Here is an 18,134-nt window from a genome sequence, read left to right on the forward strand (position 1 = left end):
TTCTTTGAAAAATGAGGAGGAGGGGGGAGGGAGGAGGAAGAGGAAGACATCTTGTCTCTGTAGAACAGTGTTAGAAGATGATGACAAAGACGACGACAACAAGAGCTACAACATCCTGATTCTATATGTTCCAGGAATCCCTGAGGTCGTGTGCATCAAAGGTCAAGCCAAATGAGTAATTCTCCTTGAAGGAAACGCCTGGGGCTTTTTATGCTTATGGGAAAAAAGTAAGGGGTACATGTAACATGATAGAGGCATATGTGATTATGTGTGGTAAGGAGAAAGGGATAGGGAGACATTTTTCTCCCTGTCTCATAGCACTAGAACCCGGTGAGGTCACCCAACAAAGCTGAATAGTGAGAGATTCAGGATCGATGAAGGGAAGGACTTCTTCACACAGTGCACAGATAAACCTGGGGATTTGCTACCGCAAGATGGAGTGATGGTCACCAACCTGGATGGGTTTAAAAGGGGGTTAGACAAATTCATGGGGAAAATCAATGGCTACTTGTTGTCATATTACCTCCAGTGTCAGAGGCAGCATGCTTCTCAAGAGTAGCTGCAGGAGAGCATGAGCGGCAGGTGCTATTGGGCTCATGTCTTGCTTGTGGGTTTCCCAGAGGGAGCTGGTTGGCCACTGTGGGGACAAAATGCTGGACTACATAGGCCTTTGGTCTGAGCCCTGACAGTCCTCTGTTTGAAGACATCTTCTATCTGACTGACTGACTGTGCAGGTCTGGTTTAAAAGCAGAGGACCCCAAAAAGGGACCTTGAGGGTGCCCATCAACAGCTAGGCCCAGGACAGCAGAAGCAGAGCACAAAAGGTCACCTGGTTATAGTCTTGCCCACTATGGTAAAATCACTGTATTTCTATTTAAATCCTAGTCACTGCTTCCGGATTTGCATCTATACATATAAATTAGCATATGGAAATGTTATGCAGATCTCTACCGCTCCGTTGTGCTCTTTTCTAGTGATGCACTTCCTGCTTTTTTGTGATGTGAAAGGGAAAGCAGGGCTGTACAGGTTTTGTTAAAACCATCCCATCTGTGTTTCACAAATCGTCAGGTGTCCTTTGCTCTGTTGCCCGCTCAGGGCGCAAATGACTTTTTTACACAAATCAGACAAAAATGGAAATTCGTGAACTGGCCTGACTTGATGCCAGATGAGTCAGGCCGGCTTGTGAGAAAGTGAGTAAGTGGGCTGCACTCCTGCAGTACCCTGGGGGGCCGAGTTGATTAAGGCTCATGAGCTTCACCCCCCACCCCTGGATGGATTCCTCTGATAACCCTACTCATCCCTACCTGGAAATCCCGAGGATTGTCTCTGGGACTTCACGCATGCTCAGTATTGTCACCACTGACTGGCATCGCAGGAACATTAGAAGCTGCCGTGTACTGAGTCAGGCCATTGCTTCATCAAGCCCGGGGCTGTCGACACTGACCAGCAGCATCTCATCCCCACCTGGGGTCCCTCCCTGCCCTACCTGGAGACGCCAGAGGTTGAACGTGGGACCTTCGGCATGCAAAGCGGGCGCTTGGCTTACTGAGCCGCAGCCCCTCCATGCCTAGTTGAGGGGGGATTGTAAACAGTGCGGGTCAGAGGAAAATGAAATGCAGAAAGTCCAGATAGTCCAATACTGTCAGAACAGCTCTCGCCATTCAGATGTTTCTGCTAATATAGGGGTGGACCTCCAGATGTTGTTGGACTCCAATTCCCATCAACCCCAAATAGCATGGCCGATGGCCAGAAATGATGGGAGTTGTGGTCCCAATGACTTCTGGAAGGCCATATCCTCCCCATCCCATCCAAATAGTTTAGCCAAAATCCCCGTCCCTGTCCAAATAAGTTAGCCTTTGTTATCCACTTGTTAGCACTAGTCCTGCTCTCTGGAGCAAGGCAGATGCTCATCTTTGCTTGTTTTGGCATGCAGTGAGGACATGTAAATGTCAGAAAAACAGCCCTTGAGATTCATTCATTCATTCATTCCATTTCTATACCACCCAACAACTAAAGCTCTCTGGGCAGTTCACAAAAATGCCACGGATGAGCTTTTTATCTCCTCAGATGCATCAAGACATTCCGTAGACTCTTTCAGGTCTGCCAGTTGCCAACATCCACTTTGCTGAAGCCACAGGCCATAAGGATTTCCATCAGAAAATTCACTTAGCAGATAACCAAAGTGGCAAGAGCCAAGAGATGGGTGGGAGATAGTGCTGTAAATTGATGGCCCAAAGCCTGCTTCTGTATGTTACTCTCCGCTTATCACCATTTCTGTTGCAACCGCCACATACTCTTCCTTGCTGATCAACAGTTCATCGATAACATCCGCGTTGACAATTTTTTTCAGATGTGCCAGCACAAATGGTAGTAATAAAGCATCATTCAATCAGACAGCAAGCATGTTCTAACAAGAGCATTTTGGGATGGTGCTGCTGCTGACAATTCTTTAAAGCTGGGGAAATGCCCCCCAAAGAATGGGTTATCATTCCCAGATGACTCGGCGAGCAAACGGTACCCTCTTGCAAAACAAGGACCTGCAATTTTACGAGGCATTTTGTGAGTGTGTGTGTCTCTGTGTGTGTGTGTGTGTGGGGGGGTGTCAGATCTTTACTTTCCCCTCCCAGGAAGTGAAAGGGAGTCACTAGACCAGTTTTTCCCAGTCTGTTTTTGTCAGGACACAATGACACGGCATGGGAAGCACATAAATAAAATAGTAAAAAACAAAACAAAATGTGGGAGTTTAAGTAAGGCAGCCAAGTAGCTCAGTGGTAGAGCAGATGCAGAAAGTTCCAGCTTTGGTCCCCTGGTAGGTTCAACCACTGTCTTAAACTCCAGAGAGCTGCTGCCAATCATATTTGACAATACTGAGCTGGATGGACCAATAGTCAGACTTGGTATAAGGCAGCTCCTTATGTTCAAGGAAAGGACCATAAATCAGAAGCAGAGCATTTGTTTTGCGTACAGACGGTCCCAGATTCAATGCGCGGCATCTCCAGGTAGGGCTAAGAAGGAACCCTTCCTATGTTCCTGTATACCTGTAATTCAGGATAAACACTTCATGCAGCTCATGAAGTGAACTGTAGGGAAAGCTTATACCATAATAAATAAGTTAGTCTTTAAAGTGCCACAGAATGCTGCAGTGTATCATCACCCCCTAACAGGGTGGACAGAGAAGCACATACGTGGTTGTTCGGCTGACAACTGTGGGATGTGTGACATTGTGTGAAACGTCTGGGATTTGCATACAGAGGTTGAACAAAGCAGCAGTCAAACTTACAAGCTTTCCCCTCACCTTTGTAGTAAGTCCAAAGGAGAAACTCCTTTGCTGTGAGGGGTGGTGAAATTGACAGTAGCCGCATTCGCATCAAACAATAAGCCAAAGTGAGAGGGAAAACAAACAAGCCGAGAGTGCGAAACTAATGTCAAATCCTGGCTTCGGAGTCTGGCTTGTTAGGGAAACACAAGCCAGGAGTCCTGGTTCAGACATAATGCTCGGTGTTTTCTTCCTGGTGGTTTTCTGGATACTGTAACTGCTCACGCTGGCGTGAGATGCCAATTGGGAGTGATAGGGGTGAGGGCACCAGCAAACTGCTTCTGAATGATATACAATACCATCTATTTCAATAACATGTTAATAAGAAAAATGCATGTTAATGAGGAATGCATTATGGGTGAAAACAGGTGACCCTGGCATGGCCCAGAATTAGAGTGATACCCCCACCCTGAATTTGGGAAGCCTCTTCGCTGTCAAGATGAAACTGACATGGGGTTTCTACACCTCTCCTTCCGCCATCGCTGAGGCTGGTCTTTCCACTTGGGATGCTGATGAACTTGCAGCCAGAACAGGCATCCAGAATGTTGAGCCGGAGCAGAGATGTCCTTGTTTCTTTAGCAAAAGAGGTGGCTGGGAGGGGGGGTCCTGAGACTTGGCTGCCTGGAGCTACTTTAGAGTCCACTATAGTCACTGGGAAGCATCCTTCCTCACTGTGTGAATTGGGACTTTGAACGGGAATTAGACACATTCGTGGAGGATAGGTTTGGGTTCCTCTGCAGCTGTTACTCAGGGGCCTTTATTCTGATCCATCATAGCTCTTCTGATGATTAGTTAGAATTGGCTGGGCAAAGAAGAAAGGAGCCCTTTTTTTCCTGATAGGATGCCCTGGGTGCCAAACTGAATGCCTTTGTTGAGAAGACACTCCCTTTCTTCAGGAAAGGAAACATTTCAGATAGCTCAGGGAGGTATGTGTGTGTGTGTGTGCATTTATTAAATGTGTCAAAATGCCACAAGAACCTGGCCTCTATCGATCTCTGGTTGTCTTCTCTCATGACCGTGTTGTTTCCTCATTGGTCAATGAGGCATTTCCTCTGCTTAGGAATGGAGAAAGACATTGGCAGAAACTCTGAGCCCAACAGCATCGTGAAATGATTCATGGCACCCAGTCAATTGGATGATGACTTTGACCCAGATACATAACTGAGAAGCCAAATTGGTGCCCTGCAGAGCTGGAAAACTGCATTTCAAATGCAGCCTCATGTACATAAACTAAGAGCCAGTTTAACCATTTGGAGGGTGGGAGTAAAAGCTGGGGCTGTACCACTTCAGAAAGCCTCTGGGAGATCTCACATTAGAATGGTCTTCTGTGTCAAAAAGCCCCTAAATTAAGTTTAGGCAACACCTGTCCTCTGGTGCGGCCCCCCGAAGCCCCTGTTGCACTGCCAACATCCAATGGCATGACAGCAGCAAATAAAATAGGCACTTAACCACTATGGAAGCTTTAAAAGGACAAAATTAGCATGTTTTCAAGGTAAATTTGTCCTCTGAAAGCCTCCGCAGTGGTTTGGCATCAAATGTCAGTGATTAGCTGCCTAATTTTTTTGCTGCCACCACTGCCAAATGTTGGTGAAGCAGTGGCAGCAGGGAGCTTCAGAGGGGTGGAAAGTGGTCTCCTGTCTCCCCAAAGGTGCCTACCCCTGATCTAACTGGGATCTGTCCTTGGCTTTGTTTGGCCTTGCTTCTGGACTCTCCGCTGAACTCAGCAGGACCCATGGCCTGAAGTGGTACAGGACTAAAAAATAATTGTCAGTAAATAAACCAACACTTATAATGCACTTAAAATTGTCTAGGTGCTGTAGAGATATTGAAAGATGAGACAGTCCCTTGTCTGCAGGCTCACAATCTAACAGACATGATACGAAAGGAAAACAGGAAGAGGAGGGAAGAAGAAAGCAAGCACTGGGCCAGCAGCTCCTTCTCTAGTGAATGGATAGGGCCAAGTTGGTCTCCCCCTTGCCGTGATGTTCTCCCTGAGAGGTAGGAGTACAGCTCCCAGTGGCCTTTGGTCTCCTGGACAAATGGCCCATTATGGAGTGGAGGGAACAGACAAGATCATATCCCAGTCCTGATCCTTCCCATGTGTTACCAGTTGGCCATCCATGACGCAGACTGTGGCAGTGTTTGTGCATTACCAACAATGAGTTATTTCCCTCTGATTGGAGATCAAGATGGCCCTTTGAAAGGTGACGGAGGCCTTCCTTGTCTTACGGCAACTGATGTGATGCCGGCAATGACGCAAACCCAAAGGCTACCTCGTACACCGTCTTGCACCTTTCAGGCAATGGGTTGCCCAATTAAGACTCTTGCCTTTCCCTCCTTCCGCAATGCGGGTGACAGATGCGTTTACCCAGCAGAATTCGGGCTCACATGAAAGAGCAGCTCCCGAGAGCAAAACACTCATGTGACTGGAAATGACACATCACATTTGCATCTGAAATGGCCGGAGAATGCTGGTGATGTCAGTTGCTTTGGCTTGGCAGCCGGCTTAGGTTACCATCTCAGCCTCTGGCAAAAATATGAACCAATATGAAGGGTGTGCTAAAAATTATGTAAAAATGGGTTAGAAAGGGACACAGGAGATGGGGGAATAGAGGGCTCTTTGCCACCTCAGTTTGGCCAATGGCTACTAGTCCTGATGGTCATGTGCTACCTCCAGTATCAGAGGCAGTACGCTTGTGTATACCAGTTGCTGGGGAACATGGGTGGGAGGGTGCTGTTGCACTCATGTCCTGATTGTGGGCTTCCCGTGGGCAGCTGGTTGGCCATGGTGTGAACCGTGGCCATGGCTCAGTGGGAGAGTACAGGTTTCGCAGGCAGAAGGTCTCCTGTTCTGCTCTTGGCGTCTGCAGTTAGAAGGATCAGGTGTGATGAGGAAGAAAACCCCGGGGAGCTGCTGTCACTCAGAGCTGGTTATCTTGACAACCCATCCAGCTGGTCTCCTCTTATGTGCTCTTAAGCCCACTGGCACACGTAGATTGCATGGGGAAGAGAGAAGGGGAGCAGTAGCTGCAGGAAGATGACTTACACCAGGGGTGCGGAACCTCTTTCAGCCCAAGGGTCGAATTCCATTTCAGAGCAGCTCTCAGGGGCCGTATGCCAGTGGTGGGTGTGGCCAAAGGCAAAGGGGGTGGGGCTAAGATGCAAAACATCCAGCCTGTTTTAGCTTAAAGCTCTCACTGCCAGTAACTGAGCCTTAGGAGAGGCATTTCCACCTTTTAGAATTGGGGAAGAAATTGCACAAAGCCAAGGAACCACCAGAAACAATCTGTTGTTGGGGGAAAGGGGGTGGGGCCGGGGAAAGGGGGTGGGGCCATCTGGGGAACGTCGGAGGGCTAGATTTGCCCTGGGCCTGAGGCTTGCACCCCAGGTTACACGTGCATGCATGCGCACGCGCACACACACTTGCTCAGCTGCCACTCCCGGTAGCTGCAACTCCCCAGCCTCCTTCCCTCCCCATAGGATGTGTCGTACCGGCATTCCCACCTTCCCCGCCCTGGAATGCCCTGTTCTGGCCGCTCCACGCTCCTCTTCCAAGGCAGTGCGGAAGGGGGGAAAGGGCGGTTCTCCGGGAACCCGCGCTCCGAGGTCGGTTCCTGGAAAACCACGTATCCTATGGCCGTCTAGCTGCTGACTAGTGGCCATAGGATCGTTTCCTTAATTAATGTTAATGTGTCCATGTCCTTGAATCCTGCAGTAGCATCTTCAGCCACTAGGCGCAGTCTTCCCTAACTAGCACAGAGCTTTGCAGTCATTACAGTTTGAAGCCAGAGCAGATTAGAAGGCCGAGGGATAGAGTTATACACCTGCCTCCTCCCCTCCTCTGTGGGGCAGGGCTCCCCCAGGAATGGAGTGGATAGGCCCCTCCTTCAAGGGGCTAGAGGGGTGCATCATGGTAAGGGCTGTGCCTAAGCATGGCAGCTGTGTGGCTTCACTTAGATGGGGTGGGAACAACTGAAGGCTATTCCAACCCATACAAAGCAGGGTCCATTTGCTAGTGTAAAATAAAATAAATAAAAAGGGGGTATTTCCAGACGGAGGGCTCCTAGCACTACCAATGAGAAGACATTGTGCAGCCATGCTGACTTTTCTTTCTTAACCAATTACCTACGGCAAGAGAAAAGGTGGAAGAAGCAGTGGGGAAACACAGGAGGGTTATGAGTTGAAGACATTATCTGGACCCCCCTCTGAAATTCAGTGAATGAGCCAGGATGATTGATTGCACATTTAAAAGCCTCATCTGGAAGCACCCTAATAGGCCGATCCAGTGTAAGGCGTAGATGTGCTAAGAAATGGGGATGTGGTCATAAGCGAAACTACGAGATGGGAGCAAGGATTAGGGAAACAGCAAATGACAACGCGGGTATAAGAAAACAATGACACTGTAAATCTAAATGTGAGGGAAATAGAAACCTTGTGTAGGGCACCCTGTTGATCGACATAGAATATCCAGGTCAATTGACTCATCTCTATGCCATGTTCTGTCCCTCAGCAGACAATTCCTCCCCCCACTCCCCAATCTTGCACCGATGCAGGCCTGGGCAGGGATTCTGAGAAATTATGGTAATGCCATCTCTCCTTCAATGACAGCTCCAGAATAGCTTGGCAGCTTCCTGAATTCTCTGCTACATGCAGCAATCAAACCTGCTCTTTCCCCATTTTGGGAGTTTTTTTGTCAGCCTCTGTGATGAACTCACTAGGTCAGGGGTGGGCAGAAAGTAGATCTGCATCTACTGGCAGGTCTCTGGGCGCTTTGCGATAGATTAGCAATGGTTTCTGGCTGCCAGCAGTTAAACAATAGCAGCACGCTATTCCGCACGCATATCCTAAACCAGCCTCCCCCCACGTGCATCTTCCAGATGTGTTCAGCTACAGCTACCATCACCCACAGCGAGGACGGCCATTGGCTGGGGATGATGGGAGCTGCAATTCAGCACATTGGGAAGGCACCCAAGTTGAGGAAGGCTAATGCTTACTTCTGAGTAGACATGCTGACAATTCTTCCGCTCACTTGTGAGTAGGCATATGGAGGCTTGGTACAGAGGATACAGTTGGTCCTGCTTACTTCTGAGTAGCCACACAGAAGCTTTAAATCTGAGTAGTCTTGACATCAGTAAGAATCACATTTGACTCAATATAAGATGGCTTCCTAACTTCCGGAGACCCAGCGGAAGGGGCTGAAACCCAAGGAATGGCAATTCATGTTGATAACTTATTTTTGGAAGGGTTCCCTAAAATCTCCCCGAAAAGGCAGTGTTTTATCAGGACCCGAAAATTAGAGTTCTCTGTGTAAAATTGGGGCATACAGAAGTACTGGTGTTGTTATGTGCTCTTTCACCATTCCTGTTATCTGCTCTCTATAACCCTGCATGTACTTGCCTTCCCATAATAATACATTTTCCTGAGTCAGGTGAGACAGTCCGGTGAAGCTAATTCTGTGGAAAGTGATAAGGAAACAGGCCTTTCCACCTCCCTACTTTGCACATGGGTGATGTCGGAATTTGGCATTCATTCAGCACTTAGAGCTCAACTAGATGCTGCATTAAATATGTGATGTGCAGCTGATCCTCACTGTTTTTTAACCTCAGTGTAAACACATGGAGCCTCAATCCATATCAGGACCTGTGTGGGTGAGTAGCAGAGGCTTAAACCTTCCCCCTCGGCTGCTTTGGCCCTCAAAGGAAAAAGAAATCAATTTGTGCCAATGGAGGTTGCTTTTTAGCCCCCTCCAGGGTAGATGTGAATTTAAGGGGAGAAAGCAATGGAATGGGAAGGTTAAAATCTCCCCTACCCATGCACAGTGGTCCTGATCCCGATTGGTGCCACACACTCTGACACAGGGGTTAAAAAAAGCCATGAGGATCAGCGGCACACTAGTACTACGTATTTCAGCCTGGTGCCCTCCAAGGTGTGTTAGACTGCAGTTCCCATCATTCCAAGAGCCATGTTGGCCAGCAATGATAGGCATTGCAGTCCAACACACCTGGAGGGCATGAGGTTGGGGAAGGGTGGCCCGAGAATCCAAGGTCTGTTGGTTCAGTGAAATCACAAAAAGGTTGCTTGAAGTGGGATGTTTAGCGATTTGGGGCAGCGGGCTCTCAGTGCTCTATCGTACAGATGTACGAGGCTGGGACCCTGTACTAATGTACATGTCTAGTTGCAAATGTAGAAACAATGACTATAATTTAAACAGAAACACAATACATCTCACCATAGTGGGGAGCACTGTGGCATGGGGACCTGTTTTGCCTGCTTTAGTCTGCTGCTGTCCAGGTGATAACTGTTGATGAGCAACTTCAAGGCCTTTGTTCCCCTTCCTTAAGGTTCTGTATCTTTAAACTGGATGTGGACTCAACCACAGGGATGCCTTGAAATAGAGCAAGGGTGGACAGAAGATACTAGATCTCCCGATGTTTTGGACTTCAACTCCCAGAAGCCCCTGCCAGCATATCCGATGGTCAGGCATGCTGGGAGCTGAAATCCAAAACATCTGGAGATGTGCTTTCTCCTACCCCTGAAATAGAGGATGGCCTGCTATAAAGTAAGACACATGGCTAGGGATGTATGAAAGTCACTTACCTTTTGCAGGTGTGATTCGCGGTTGGGGGGAGGCGCTCCATCCCTCCCCCTGGAATCCTCCCTGGCTGGCCCCACTCCACGGAGCTGCCAGCCAGGGCTGTCCACAGCCGGAGTTCCAGCTGCGGCCGGGCTGCTGTGGATGCAAATGGTGGCCACCATAGTGGCCGCCATTTGAGTCCTGCCAGGCTGCCGTGATAGGCTACGTAAGTATTTACGTAAATACTTACGTAGCCTATCAAGGCAGCTTGGCAGGACACAAATGGCAGCCGCAGCAGCCGGCTGAAAGATCAGCCGCCGCTGCCGGAGCCACCGCTGCCACCAGAGCTCCAGGTAAGTTTCGTTCTGGGGGGATTCCGTGGGGTGGTGGGAGGTGGGAGGCCGTTCCACCACGGGTTTCAGGGGGCCAAATGCCAGTGCATTCGGCCTCACTGAAATCCATGGCGGAATTCTCCGCCATCCCTGCACGTGGCTACTTGTCCTGCTATGGTTGAATCAGACTCAGAATTAGGTAAATTACAGGGCAACCCAAAAGGGAAGGCAACAAAGCAGGCAGACAGTCAAGCATGAAGGTTTCAGTCCAGTATAGGATCAGGCTAAGGCAGGAGTAGTCACGATACACACAAAGGTCAAAACACAGTTAAGCAGTCAGATACAATGCACAGTCCGGAAGCAGAGTCAAGCAGGAGTCCAAGGGTCAGTAGCACAGAGGGTCAATCACAAGGCAAGGTCCAGAAAACAAGGCAGTGTCGCTGGGAGAATGATGTTATTCCAGTACTGGCTAGGCTAAATCTGAAGGCGTAGATCACCAGAACTTCCTAAGCCCCACCTAGGGCTCAGCTGCTACGCGTTACAGGCCCTCTGGCAGAAGTCCTACTCAGGAGGAGGGCCTTGATCCCAAGGAATCCTCCTTTGTAACTGAGCCCTCCTTCTCAGCGGAGCCCTACTGGCCTGCCTCCTGAGGTGGTAACGCTCTGAAGGGCTAGGTGGTCGCCCAGCATCCACCTCGGAGGAAGAACTCCCCTCCTCCTGCTTGGATGGACTAGAGGTGAGCTCCACTGAGGGCCCATGCCCTCCCAGATCTCTGGGTATGGCTGGCTCCTTGGTGTTGTTTCTCTTTGGAGCTCTAGCTTCTCCTCAGAGGAGATTCCTCCAGGCTCCAGCAAGGCATGACACTACCCTACCTCCCAGAGAGAGAGGGGAAAGTGTGCAGAGGCTACTCCTCCTCCTCCTATCACTGCTCGCTCACTCAGGGAGGGTAGGTGACAAACAGCAAAAGCAAGGAGGGAGATGAGCAGGTCCAGAAAGCTCCAGAGACTGGAAGTGGGACCCCTACTGGGGTCTGAGCCTTGGCAAGTGCCTGATGATGCTGACCCCTGGTGCCAGGTCCAGGATCATTAACAGAGAATGTTCACCATCTTTACCAAACATGCAGGGGAGAGGAGGGATCTACAGCATTTGTTTATCATTCACATTTATTTTGGTATACAAAATGCATATCCACTGACACAAGAAAGTTTGTTTTCAATAAATAAACAACTCACAGAACAAGCCACAGTTTCCTCCTTCACCCACAGACTGAGCCCCTTTTGATCCCACTTCTGTCCCTACCGATCCAAACTCCTCCCACTGGGAACATCAAAATTAGGATAATCACAGTCACAGGAGCAATAGAAACACTCACACACACCAAAATAAGAGAAAGAAAAGGAAGAGAGCGAGAGAGCAAAGGCGAGAGACAGCACTTTAACTATGCAAACAATAGAATCAGTGTTTGGAAGTTCTCTTAGCAAACTAAAGGTATTGTTAATCTTCAAATAGCTCAAGGAATCCGGGCAATACATTTTCATATGTTTCCAGACAATCCCACTTAAGATAGGTTATTCCAGTGGAGATTGTTGGCTCCGATTTTGGTGGGGTGTGAACCCATTCTAGGTTTCATTCAGTGTCAGACAGAACTCTAAAGGAGCTTTCCAGCGTGCTGAACCTATTTGGGGGATAGGGTTCAACACCCTGGATAGCTCCTTTGGAGTTCTTACCTGCCAAAATCGGAGCCACCAGCCTCCACTGGGTTATCCTCTCTTTTGCAGCCAGGTCTATGTGCTGGTTCAGACATCACAGTAAGCCATAGTTTACAATCTGAGAATGAGCTACAGGGAGCCTGGGGGTCATGTGCTCCCTACTTCTCCGCCAGCTCAGCTGCGAGGATGAGTTTGGAAGCATTCACTTCTGTTTTGGATTAACCACAATTTGTTGTGTCATCTGAACCTGGGCAAACTATGCTTATTAATCTTAACTATGGCTAGTGGAAATAAACCAACTTCAAGCCATAGTTTACAAAGACTGCTTGTTGCAACTAACCACAGTTAAGATTAACCACTGTTAAGGGTTCAGACAACATGCTAAACTGTGGTTAATCTATAAATGGAAACAGAAGCTTCTAAACTTCTCCTTAAGGCTGTGCAAGAGAAGGAGAGCAATAGGGGTATGTCCTTGAGGCTTGCTGAGGTTTGCCCTCATAATGCTAAACCATGGTCCAAATGCAGCCAATCAGCTGAGCTATTCTGAAAATCAAGATATGCTTGTATAGCAAGCATGCTCAGATAATGAGCAAACCGCATCTACCAATAGCCCCAACTTGTGCATGTTTTACCTGGATGCATGTCTCACTTTGTTCATGAATTAAGCTGATGACTGCCACCATTTTGTGGAGGAAAAAATGTGACATGCTCTTATAACACCCATATTCTTATGTCTGATAAATCCTTGTGCGAACACCCCATCCTCACTATTAAGTATTGCCAAAGTCTTTTTTTCCAGCTTGCTTCATGCCAGCCTGCTGCATCTCAGTGCCTCCCAGATGTGTTGGACTATTGGGAAAAGCCACTTTACACCATATTCAATTACCCTGTAATATCCACCCTGAACTGATTTAAAAGCACTTTCACTTATAGAGTTAGGGATCTTTCACTTATAGAGTCTTTTAAAACCTGCAGTTGTCCTATAAGATACTATGGCCACTTCAAAATAACCGGTGCAACATAAAAAACGCTAGGTTTCCTGGCACCTTAGTGTTCATGCGCAGGCATCGACATGCATGCACACTTCAGCTATGGTGCATCCACCCTCTCACTCAGAGATTTAGGGTGCAATTCTATGCATGTTGAGACAGAAAAAGTCCTACAATTCCTTGCATTCCCCAGCCAGCCTCATTCTGCTGAGTGGGCCTCTGTCCCCAATCCCTGGACCTCTTCACCAAAGTCCTGCTTTGACAGCACAACTGCACAGCAGTGCATGCAGATGTCAGTCTCACTTTGTTCAGTTAGCCTTACTTTCCACAAGGGCACGTGGGATTGCATCCCAAGGCATCCAGGCTGATTATGTTCTCCCGCCCTTTTCTACTGTATCTGGCTGCCAGATCAGCCTTAGCATTGGCAGCTGGCTGGTAAGGTTTTGTGGTGTCAAGCAAGAATGAATTTTGCTGCATTTCTTCACCTCCCCCCGCCCACATCCTGTACCATCCCAGATGGGCTGGCGAACTGTCCTTCCTCCTCAAGACAGCTTTGCTGTGGAATGGCATTGAAATGGAATAAATAAACGTTCCTCCAGTTTCGGCCTCTTTGTTGGAGAAAAGTGTGTGGGCTCTGGAAACTGTGTGGGCTCACCCGGAGAGTTCCTCTAATCAGCCGCCCTAGACAGCTGCCTGTACTGCTCTGGCCCTGATGGAGATCTTCCTTCAAACTGGGAAAACATTTTGCTTACCTTCAGTGTTGACTCCTTCTTGATATACTGGATAGGCCTCCCCAGCTGGGATGGATCCGTGAGGACAAAAATGGCAAAATCCCAGCCTCTTCCCTGCTTTGGTGGGACACATCCATCCCCGATATGGCCAACCATAGGCACTTGATCCTTCTTTCAGAATGACGAGCAATGCCTTCTACTGTAGTGCAACTCATAAACAAGTTGGAGGAGGTGTTGAAACCATTTCGCGAGGCAAGCTTGCTCAGTAATAACACACTGTGTCATTAATGTTGAGATTAAAATACTGTAGAGGTGACTGGAACCTGCAGAGCAGCAATGGACATATAAACTGCTAAGTAGGGGAGTGGAAAGTCACAAGTTGGATTGGATGGAAAACCAGGAGTTGGATGGACACCACGTGACGATGACTGACTATTGTTATACTCAGCAAAAAAATTGATCATTTGCAGCAAAAACAGAGGCAAAGACAGAAAGAAGACTGCCAGTTGTAGGCAATAAAACATTTTGGAAAAGAGCAGTTGAAGAGTATCTAAGGCAGTTACTACATCTGGGTGTTGTAAATCCAGGTGTAAATTTATATCATAGGAGTTGTCACAAGAAATATTCATCCAGTCTCTCACTCTCTGCCAATCAATTTTTTTTAAACCCTCCCTAATTATATGTTATGTTTTCCATAGCACTCTTCATCCCCAAAGCATTTTGCCATTCAGAAGTTCCTTTCATCTCTCAGAAACCTAACAAAGTGCTTCATAAATCACAGGCCAAAAGGATAGGTGAGTCACAGGGAGTCGTGCACTGGTGAATTAAGTTGGGCCACTTTTATGCACCGCAGTCCTCTGCATTTCGCTCCAAAGAAAGAAACATTAAATTAAAATATGTGTATTGATATATCACATACATAGAGCTAAAACAAAAGTGTGGAATAACTGTATTTCTTACAGCTGGAAAGCCTTTAAAAAAAAACCTGCAAGAGTAAAACTGTGAGAAAACATTTCACCACATCTAGATTAAAATTTGGTAGGATTGGCAGGAGTCAAAATGGGTCAGCCTTTGGGACTGAATGTAATCCAGAAGGCCATTCAGATGTTAAAACATTGCTTGCTTGCTTGCTTGGGATGCTTCCAGATGAGGCTTTTACTGTGCAATTGCACTGCCTCATTCATGGAATTTATTTTACAAAGGTCCAAACATGGTTGTTTTCCATTTGCAGCCCTCCCATACCTTCCCACCACTTCTTCCGGGGTGCGGGGGGGGGGGGGACATGTTAAGGAAAAAAAGACAGAATAACCGCACAATTCCTTTTGATTGTTAGCAGTAGGATGGAGCACGCTTGCTTTACTTTGCTTTTCTCACTGGGAGTCAAAGCAGTTTGCAAGAATTAAAATGTTGCAAACAAGGCATATCTGATATAAATTGATACTTTGAACATATTCTAAAGCTGATGCTCCATTTAGTCATTAAGTTCACTGGGTGGCCTCAAGAACATCAATATCTTTCAGCCTAGCCTACCTCAAAGGGCTTTTGGGATGATGAAATGAGATAGCGCTGCATGTAAGCCACCTTGGACGAAGGGGTGGTGTTGGATAGAAATGTGATAATTTTTTTTTAAAAAAACATTAACATTGCTTTCGGAAGAACTGTGGTAGCGCTGTTCTCATGTGCACGCCACATTGATTTGTCTTCTCGATGGGTCGCTCTGTTGCGTGTGCATTTGCGCCCTCCAGATGTTTCGGACTGCATCTCCCATCATGCTGGCTGCTGGGGCTGTTGGGAGTTGTAGCCAAAAACATCCAGAGGGTGCCAGTTAGGGGACGGCTGCGTGAGGAAGATACACGTCCTGTTGCTTCTCTTTAAACGACGAGTGTAATTAAAAACTTATTTGTTTATGTTATTATTGTGAAAAAGAGCTCGTCATGACGTCACAGCACCCAATAATAATGGGGGGAAGAATAGGTGGGGGGCTTTGATATATATCAAATATATATTTTATATATATATATATATATATATATATATACACACGCGCGCGCGCGCGTGTGTGTGTGTGTGTTGAATGTATATGTACTGCATCCCAAGGACTAAGCCGCATCCTTGGAGCATCCCCGCCGGTCACCATGGCGACGGCCAAGGTGAGCGGACACGAAGGACCAGAATCAGCCAGAGTTCTCGCGCGCAGGCGCACATCGAGCCGCCGCCGCGCCGCCGCCGCCGCCCGAGCGCCTCTAAGGAACCGACGGATTGTGTGCCAGTCAGCGTAGATGTAATAAAAGCAAGAGTGACAATCGCTTTATCTGCAGACCATACTTCCAAGTTACTATTGACGGCTTACTTTTCCTAACGAGATGAGGTCAAGCTGAGAGGACATACTTTTTTCTGCGGATGAGAGCAGCAACAGTCTGTCCCCGGCGGCCCCAGCAGTAGAAATGCAAACGGAAGCGCCAGCCTCTTACACTATCAAGCCTGAACGAGCGGGGGAAATTTGGCCCTTTTCTCTTTTTAAATGACAAATGCAAGGGAGTGCAAATGTTTTGATGTAATTTTAATTGTACTGTGGTTTAATTATATTTTAACTTTTGTATATTTTCGTATGTTTTAATTCTGTATGTTTTAATTTTTGTAAGCCACCTTGTGTCCCAGTACTGGGGAAAAGGCAGGGTATACACCTGGATTTATGACACTCAGATGTAGTGATTGCCTTGGATACTCTTCAACTGCTCTTTTCCAAAATCTTTTATTGCCTACAAGCGGCAGTCTTTGCCCCTCTTTTTGTTGAAAATGATCAACTGTTTTGCTCAGTATAACAGTAATCAGTCGTCGTCACGTGGTGTCCATCCAATTCCTGGTTTTCCATCCAATGCAACTTGTGACTTTCCACTCTCCTGCTTTAGCCAGCAGGATGTAAGAGGCAGCGTGGTGTAGTGGCGAGAGTGCTGGACTGGGAGCCAGGAGATCCAGGTTCTAGTCCCCACTCGGGTGTGGAAGCTCACTGGGTGACTTTGGGCTGGTCTCAGACTCTCAGCCCAAACCACCTCATAGGGTTGTTGTTGTGAGGATAAAAGGGAGAGGAGGAGAATGTAAGCCGCCTTGGGTTCCTCGCAAGAGGAAAAAAAGGCGGCATATAAATACAATCCAGTAGCAACGTATGGCTGTGAGAACTGGACTATGAGGAAGGTTGAGCGCCGAAGAACTGATGCTTTCGAACTGTGGTGCTGGAGAAGACTCTTACGAGTCCCCTGGACTGCAAGGAGGTCAAATCAGTCCATCCTAAAGGAAATCAACCCTGACTGCTCAGTGGAAGGGCAGATGCTGAAGCTGAAGCTCAAATATTCTGGCCACCTAAAGCGAAGAGAAAACTCCCTGGAAAAGACCCTGATGCTGGGAAAGACTGAAGGCAAAAGGAGAAGGGGACGGCAGAGGATGAGATGGCTAGATAGCATCACCGATGCAATGAATATGAACTTGAGCACGCTCCGGGAGAGGGTGCAGGACAGGAAGGCCTGGCGTGCTGTGGTCCATGGGGTCACGAAGAGTCGGACACGACTGAACGACTGGACAACAAGCAGGGGATACTGAATATTGAATACAGATACTGAAGCTCAAATATTCTGGCCACCTAATGCGAAGAGAAAACTCCCTGGAAAAGACCCTGACTGATGCTGGGAAAGACTGAAGGCAAAAGGAGAAGGGGACGGCAGAGGATGAGATGGCTAGATAGCATCACCGATGCAATGAACATGAACCTGAGCACACTCCAGGAGACAGCGGAGGACGGGAAGGCCTGGCGTGCTGTGGTCCATGGGGTCACGGAGGGTCGGACACGACTTAGCGAACCACACAACAAATAAATGCAATAATAATAATAATAATAATAATAATAATAATGATAATAATACGTATAGCTAGGTGATTCCATCTATATGGCACGAGGTGGAAGCTGAGCCTCAAAGAGGGCGATTCATAGCAGCCCCGCCTCTTGCAACCCCCACACTGGAGGCGAGGGGCCTGAGGCTCGGAGTGCCTTACAACAGCCCTGCAGTGACGGCCCGGTTATCTCCATTTCGGCGCCGGGGGGGACTGGAGCTGAGAAGGGTGCACAGCCCCCCTGAAGCGCTGGCCCGTGCTATGATACCTACACTGGACGTGCGGAGGGCCGAGGCCGCTGCGGTGCAGTCCGTCGTTCTCATCCCGAGGGAAAAGGCTGCCATTAACCACGAGGCGCGCGCGCCCCTCTACCCTTTTGCTATCTCTGCGGCCCACGCGCCTTCCCGCTCCTGCCTTTATGAGAGACTTGCGGCCAGCGCATAGAGATAGCAAAGTCAGAGTGGCCCACGGTCCGCGCTTCCGCTTACGAAGAAAAGAACGCCGCTATTTGGGGCGTGGTTCCCTCAGAGCGTGGAGTGGCGCCGCTCTAGGCCCGGGCATCTCCGTGGTGACGCCCCTCTGCATAAGTCAGGACAGAACC

General features: G+C 48.2%; 1 protein-coding gene across 1 annotated transcript in view; it reads right to left on the bottom strand.

The window, feature by feature from the left end:
- Positions 1-8,384, bottom strand: part of SCNN1D (sodium channel epithelial 1 subunit delta) — a 65,123-nt gene extending 56,739 nt beyond the window's left edge. Inside the window, exon 1 of the mRNA XM_084822102.1 lies at positions 8,311-8,384. The gene's annotated coding sequence lies outside the window, so the exon portion shown is untranslated. The remainder of the gene's footprint in view (positions 1-8,310) is intronic.
- Between the last annotated feature and the right edge of the window lie 9,750 nt (positions 8,385-18,134).

This window comes from Heloderma suspectum, chromosome 15 (genome assembly GCF_057233095.1).
Source record: "Heloderma suspectum isolate Gila_16-S chromosome 15, 16-S_ref, whole genome shotgun sequence".
Classification (NCBI taxonomy): domain Eukaryota; kingdom Metazoa; phylum Chordata; class Lepidosauria; order Squamata; family Helodermatidae; genus Heloderma; species Heloderma suspectum.